Here is a 9,093-nt window from a genome sequence, read left to right as displayed (position 1 = left end):
GGGAGAACATACAAACTCTTTGACCACACGGTCATGGGCAGAACATACAAACTCTTTACCCACACGGTTACGGGAAAAACATGCAAACTCTTTACCCATGCAGTCATGGGGAGAACATAAAAGTCTTCACTCCTGCAGTCATGGGGAAAATATACTAACTTTTATCCATACGGCCACAGGAAAACATACACACTCTTCACCAACACGGTCACAGGGAGAACATACAAACATTTTACCCACACGGCCATGGGGAGAACATAAAAGTCTTCACTCATACAGTCATGGGGTGAACATACAAACTCTTTACCCATGCCGTCAAGGGGAGAACATACAGACTTTTTACCCACATGGCCATGGGGAGAACATACAAACTCTTTACCCATACGGTCACGGGGAAAACGTACAAACTCTTTACCCACATGGTTACGGGGAGCACATATAAACTCTTTACCCACACGATCATGGGGAGAACATACAAGGTCTTTACTAATACAGTCATGGGAGAACATACAAACTCTTTACCCACATGGTCACGGAGAGAACATACAAACTCTTTACCCACACAGTCATGGGGAGAACATACAAACTCTTTACCCATACAGTCACGGGGAGAACATACAAACTCTTTACCCATACAGTCATGGGGAAAATATACACACTGTTTACCCATACGGCTACAGGAAAACATACACACTCTTTACCCACACAGTCATGGGGAGAACATACAAACTCTTTACACATGCGGTCAAGGCGAGAACATACAAACTCCTTACCCACACGGTCATGGGGAGATCATACAAACTCTTTACCCATACAGTCATGGGGAAAATATACAAACTGTCTACCCATACGGCCACAGGAAAACATACACACTCTTCACCAACACGGTCACGGGGAAAACGTACAAACTCTTTACCCACACGGTCACGGGGAGAACACACAAACTCTTTATCCATACAGTCATGGGGAAAAGATACAAACTGTTTACCCATATGGCCACAGGAGAACATACAAACTCTTTATCCATACAGTCACGGAGAGAACGTAAAAACTCCTTACCCACACGGTCATGTGTAGAACATACAAACTCTTTACCCACACGGTTACGGGGAAAACATACAAATTCTTTACCCACAAACAACAGGGAATTCTGCAGATGCTGGAAATTCAAGCAACACACATCAAAGTTGCTGGTGAACGCAGCAGGCCAGGCAGCATCTCTAGGAAGAGGTGCAGTCGACGTTTCAGGCCGAGACCCTTCATAAGGACCCATACAGTCACGGAGAGAACGTAAAAACTCCTTACCCACACGTTCATGGGTAGAACATACAAACTCTTTACCCACATGTTTACGGGGAAAACATACAAATTCTTTACCCATGCAGTCATGGGAAGAACATAAAAGTCTTCACTCATACAGTCATGGGGAAAATATACTAACTTTTACCCATACGGCCACAGGAAAACATACACACTCTTCACCAACATGGTCACGGTGAGAAAATACAAACTCTTTACCCATGCGGTCACAGGGAGAACATACAAACTCTTTACCCACATGGTCACAGGGAGGACATACAAACTCTTTACCCACACAGTCACGGGGAAAACATACAAACTCTTTACCCACACGGTCACAGGGAGAACATACAAACACTCTACCCACACGGTCACGGAGAAAACATACAAACTCTTTACCCACACGGTTACAGGGAGAACATACATACTCTTTACCCATGCGGTCACAGGGAGAACATACAAACTCGTTACCCACACGGTCATGGGGAGAACATAAAAGTCTTCACTCACACAGTCATGGGGTGTCAAACAAGCTCTTTACCCATGCGGTCACGGGGAGAACATACAAACTCTTTACCCATACAGTCACGGAGAGAACGTAAAAACTCCTTACCCACACGTTCATGGGTAGAACATACAAACTCTTTACCCACATGTTTACGGGGAAAACATACAATCTATTTACCCATGCAGTCATGGGGAGAACATAAATGTCTTCACTCATACAGTCACGGGGAAAATATACTAACTTTTACCCACAGGGTCACGGGGAGAACATACAAGCTCTTTACCAATACAGTCACGGGGATAACATACAAACTCTTTACCCACACGGTCATGGGGAGAACACACAAACTCTTTACCCACATGGTCAAGGAGAGAACACATAAACTCTTTACCCACACAGTCTTGGGCAGAACATAAAAATCTTCACTCATATAGTCATGGGGTGAACATACAAACTCTTTACCCACACGGTCACAGGGAGAACATACAAACTCTTTACCCACACGGTCACAGGGAGAACATACAAACTCTTTACCAATACAGTCACGGGGAGAACATACAAACACTTTACCCACACAGTCATGGGGAGAACATGCAAACTCTTTACACACATGGTCATGGGGAGAACATACAAACTCTTTACCCACACAGTCACGGGGAGAACATACAAGCTCTTTACCCACATGGTCACGGAGAGAACATACAAACTCTTTACCCACACGGTCACAGGGAGAACATACAAACACTTTACCCACACGGTCACAGGGAGAGCATACAAACTCTTTACCCACACGGTTACAGGGAGAACATACATACTCTTTACCCATGCGGTCACAGGGAGAACATACAAACTCGTTACCCACACGGTCATGGGGAGAACATAAAAGTCTTCACTCACACAGTCATGGGGTGTCAAACAAGCTCTTTACCCATGCGGTCACGGGGAAAACATACAAACTCTTTACCCATACAGTCACAGAGAGAACGTAAAAACTCCTTACCCACACGTTCATGGGTAGAACATACAAACTCTTTACCCACATGTTTACGGGGAAAACATACAATCTATTTACCCATGCAGTCATGGGGAGAACATAAAAGTCTTCACTCATACAGTCACGGGGAAAATATACTAACTTTTACCCACAGGGTCACGGGGAGAACATACAAGCTCTTTACCAATACAGTCACGGGGATAACATACAAACTCTTTACCCACACGGTCATGGGGCGAACACACAAACTCTTTACCCACATGGTCAAGGAGAGAACACATAAACTCTTTACCCACACAGTCTTGGGCAGAACATAAAAATCTTCACTCATATAGTCATGGGGTGAACATACAAACTCTTTACCCACACGGTCACAGGGAGAACATACAAACTCTTTACCCACACGGTCACAGGGAGAACATACAAACTCTTTACCAATACAGTCACGGGGAGAACATACAAACACTTTACCCACACAGTCATGGGGAGAACATGCAAACTCTTTACACACATGGTCATGGGGAGAACATACAAACTCTTTACCCACACAGTCACGGGGAGAACATACAAGCTCTTTACCCACATGGTCACGGAGAGAACATACAAACTCTTTACCCACACGGTCACAGGGAGAACATACAAACACTTTACCCACACGGTCACAGGGAGAACATACAAACTCTTTACCCACATGTTTACAGGGAAAACATACAAACTCTTTACCCACACGGTCACGGGGAAAACATATAAACTCTTTACCCACATGGTCACGGGAGGACATACAAACACTTTACTTACACAGTCATGGGGAGAACATACAAACACTTTACCCACACAGTCATGGGGAGAACATGCAAACTCTTTACCCACACGGTCACAGGAAGAACATGCAAACTCTTTACCCATACAGTCATGGGGAAAATATACACACTGTTTACCCATACGGCCACAGGAAAACATACACACTCTTTACCCACACAGTCATGGGGAGAACATACAAACTCTTTACCCATGCGGTCAAGGGGAGAACATACAAACTCCTTACCCACACAGTCATGGGGAGAACATACAAACTCTTTACCCATACAGTCATGGGGAAAATATACAAACTGTTTACCCATACGGCCACAGGAAAACATATACACTCTTCACCAACACGGTCACGGGGAAAACGTACAAACTCTTTACCCACACGGTCACGGGGAGAACATACAAACTCTTTATCCATACAGTCATGGGGAAAAGATACAAACTGTTTACCCATATGGCCACAGGAGAACATACAAACTCTTTACCCAAACGGTCACGGAGAAAACATACAAACTCTTTACCCACATGGTCACAGGGAGAACATACAAACTCTTTCACCACACGGTCATGGGCAGAACATTCAATCTCTTTATCTCTACAATCACGGAGAGAACATACAAACTCTTTACCCATACAGTCACGGAGAGAACGTAAAAACTCCTTACCCACACAGTGATGTGTAGAACATACAAACTCTATACCCACACGGTTACGGGGAAAACATACAAATTCTTTACCCACAAACAACAGGAATTCTGCAGATGCTGGAAATTCAAGCAACACACATCAAAGTTGCTGGTGAACGCAGCAGGCCAGGCAGCATCTCTAGGAAGAGGTGAGTTGATGTTTCAGGCCGAGACCCTTCATAAGGACTAACTGAAGGAAGAGTGAGTAAGGGATTTGAAAGTTGGAGGGGGAGGGGGAGATACAAAATGATGGGAGAATACAGAAGGGGGAGGGATAGAGCCAATTCTTTACCCATGCAGTCATGGGGAAAATATACTAACTTTTACCCATACGGCCACAGGAAAACATACACACTCTTCACCAACATGGTCACGGTGAGAAAATACAAACTCTTTACCCATGCGGTCACAGGGAGAACATACAAACTCTTTACCCACACGGTCACAGGGAGAACATACAAACACTTTACCCACACGGTCACGGAGAAAACATACAAACTCTTTACCCACACGGTTACAGGGAGAACATACAAACTCTTTACCCACACGGTCACGGGGAGAACATACATACTCTTTACCCATGCGGTCACAGGGAGAACATACAAACTCGTTACCCACACGGTCATGGGGATAACATAAAAGTCTTCACTCACACAGTCATGGGGTGTCAAACAAGCTCTTTACCCATGCGGTCACGGGGAGAACATACAAACTCTTTACCCACAGGGTCACGGGGAGAACATACAAACTCTTTCACCACACCGTCATGGGCAGAACATACAAACTCTTTACCGCTACAATCACAGGGAGAACATACAAACTCTTTACCCATACAGTCATGGAGAGAACGTAAAAACTCCTTACCCACATGTTCATGGGTAGAACATACAAACTCTTTACCCACAGGGTCACGGGGAGAACATACAAGCTCTTTACCAATACAGTCACGGGGAGAACATACGAACTCTTTACCCACAAGGTTACGGGGAAAACATACAAACTCTTTACACATGCAATCATGGGGAGAACATAAAAGTCTTCACTCACACAGTCATGGGGAAAATATACAAACTCTTTACTCATACGGCCACAGGGATACAGACACACTCTTCACCAACAGTGTTACGGTGAGAACATACAAACTCTTTACCCACACGGTCATGGGAAAACATAAACGTCTTCACTCATACAGTCATCGGGTGAACATATAAACTCTTTACCCATGCGGTCACGGGGAGAACATACAAACTCTTTACCCACACCGTCACGGGAAGAACATACAAACATTTTATCCATACATTCATGGGGAAAAAATACAAATTGTTTACCCATACGGCCACAGGAGAACATATAAACTCTTTATCCACAGCGTCACGGGGAAAACATACAAACTCTTTACACACATGGTCACAGGGATAACATGCAAACTCTTTACACACACGGTCATGGGGAGAACATACAAACTCTTTACCCACATAGTTACGGGGAAAACGTACAAACTCTTTACCCACACGGTCACAGGGAGACCATACAAACTCTTTACCCATACAGTCACGGGGAGAACATACAAACTCATTACCCACATGGTCATGGGGAGAACTTACAAACTCTTTACCCATACAGTCACGGGAAGAACATGCAAACTCTTTACACACACGGTCACAGGAAGAACATACAAACCATTTACCCATACATTCATGGGGAAAATATACAAATTGTTTACCCATACGGCCACAGGAAAACATACAAAACTCTTTACCCATGCGGTCAAGGGGAGAACATATAAACTCTTAACCCACAGGGTCACGGGGAGAACATACAAGCTCTTTACCAATACAGTCACGGGGAGAACATACAGACTTTTTACACGCATGGTCACAGGGAGAACATGCAAACTCTTTACACACACGGCCATGGGGAGAACATACAAACTATTTACCCACACTGTCATGGGAAGAACATACAAACTCTTTACCCATGCAGTCATGGGGAAAATATACAAACTGTTTACCCTTACGGCCACAGGAAAACATACAAACTCTTTACCCACATGGTTACGGGAAGATCATACAAACTCTTTACCCATGTGGTCACAGGGAGAACATACAAACTCATTACCCACATGGTCATGGGGATAACATAAAAGTCTTCACTCATACAGTCATGGGGTGTCAAACAAACTCTTTACCCACAGGGTCACGGAGAGAACATACGAACACTTTACCCACAAGGTTACGGGGAAAACATACAAACTCTTTACACATGCAGTCATGGGGAGAACATAAAAGTCTTCACTCACACAGTCATGGGGAAAATATACAAACTCTTTACTCCTACGGCCACAGGAAAACATACACACTCTTCACCAACACTGTTATGGGGAGAACATACAAACTCTTTACCCATGTGGTCAGAGGGAGAACATAAAAACTCTTTACCCACACGGTCATGGGGATAACATAAAAGTCTTCACTCATACAGTCATGGGGTGTAAAACAAACTCTTTACACATTCGGTCACGGGGAGAACATACAAACTCTTTACCCACAGGGTCACGGAGAGGACATACGAACTCTTTACCCACAAGGTTACGGAGAAAACATATAAACTCTTTACCCATGCAGTCATGGGGAGAACATAAAAGTCTTCACCTACACAGTCATAGGGAAAATATACAAACTCTTTACTCATACGGCCACAGGAAAACATACACACTCTTCACCAACACTGTTATGGGGAGAACGTACAAACTCTTTACCCATGCGGTCAGAGGGAGAACATACAAACTCTTTACCCACATGGTCACGGAGAAAACATACAAACTCTTTACACACATGGTCACAGGGAGAACATACAAACTCTTTCACCACACGGTCATGGGTAGAACATACAAACGCTTTACCCACACGGTTACGGGGAAAACATACAAATTCTTTACCCATGCAGTCATGGGGAGAACATAAAAGTCTTCACTCATACAGCTATGGGGAAAATATACTAACTTTTACCCATACGGCCACAGGAAAACATACACACTCTTCATCAACACGGTCACGGGGAGAACATACAAACTCTTTACCCACATGGTTACAGGGAGAACATACAAACTCTTTACCCATACAGTCACGGGGAGAACATAAAAACCCTTTACCCACACGGTTATGGGGAGAACATTCAAACTCTTTACCCACACGGTGACGAGGAAAACATAAAAGTCTTCACTCATACAGTCATGGGGTGAACATATAAACACTTTCCCCACACGGTCACGGGGAGAACATGCAAATTCTTTACCCACAGGGTCACGGGGAGAACATACAAACTCTTTACCCACATGGTTACAGGGAGAACATACAAACTCTTTACCAATACAGTCACGGGGAGAACATACGAACTCTTTACCCACAAGTTTACGGGGAAAACATACAAACTCTTTACCCATGCAGTCATGGGGAGAACATAAAAGTCTTCACTCACACAGTCATGGGGAAAATATACAAACTCTTTACTCATACGGCCACAGGAAAACAGACACACTCTTCACCAGCACTGTTACGGTGAGAACATACAAACACTTTACCCACACGGTCATGGGGAGAACATAAAAGTCTTCACTCATACAGTCATCGGGTGAACATACAAACTCTTTACCCATGCGGTCATGGGGAGAACATAGAAACTCTTTACCCACATGGCCACGGGGAGAACATACAAACTCTTTACCCACGGTCACGGGAAGAACATACAAACCTTTTACCCATACATTCATGGGGAAAATATACAAATTGTTTACCCATACGGCCACAGGAAAATATACAAACTCTTTACCCACAGGGTCACGGGGAGAACATACAAGCTCTTTACCAATACAGTCACGGGGAGAACATACAAACTCTTTACACACATGGTCACAGGAATAACATGCAAACTCTTTACACATACGGTTATGGGGAGAACATACAAACCCTTTACCCACACAGTCGCGGGGAAAGCGTGCAAACTCTTTACCTATACAGTCATGGGGTGAACATATAAACTCTTTCCCCACATGGTCACGGGGAGAACATGCAAATTCTTTACTCACACGGTCACAGGGAGAACATACAAACTCTTTACCCACACGGTCATGGGGAGAACATACAAACTCTTTACCCACATAGTCACAGGGAGACCATACAAACTCTTTACCCATACAGTCAAGGGGAGAACATACAAACTCTTTACGCACACGGTCACGGGAAGAACATACAAACCATTTACCCATACATTCATGGGGAAAATATACAAATTGTTTACCCATACGGCCACAAGAAAACATACAAACTCTTTAACCATGCGGTCATGGGGAGAACATATAAACTCTTTACCCACAGGGTCACGGGGAGGACATGCAAACTCTTTACACGCACGGCCATGGGGAGAACATACAAACTCTTTACCCATGCAGTCATGGGGAAAATATACATACTGTTTACCCATACGGCCACAGGAAAACATACAAACTCGTTACCCACACGGTCATGGGGATAACATAAAAGTCTTCACTCATACAGTCATGGGGTGTCAAACAAACTCTTTACCCATGCGGTCACAGGGAGAACATACAAACTCTTTACCCACACGGTCACAGGAAGAACATACACACTCTTTACCCATACAGTCACGGGGAGAACATAAAAGTCTTCACTCATACAATCATGGGGTGAACATACAGACTCTTTCCCCACACGGTCACGGGGAGAACATGCAAATTCTTTACCCAAACGGTCACGGGAAGAACATACAAACTCTTTACC

Source organism: Mobula hypostoma, chromosome 2 (assembly GCF_963921235.1).
Source record: "Mobula hypostoma chromosome 2, sMobHyp1.1, whole genome shotgun sequence".
NCBI lineage: Eukaryota > Metazoa > Chordata > Chondrichthyes > Myliobatiformes > Myliobatidae > Mobula > Mobula hypostoma.
Note: the sequence above shows the minus strand (reverse complement) of the source record.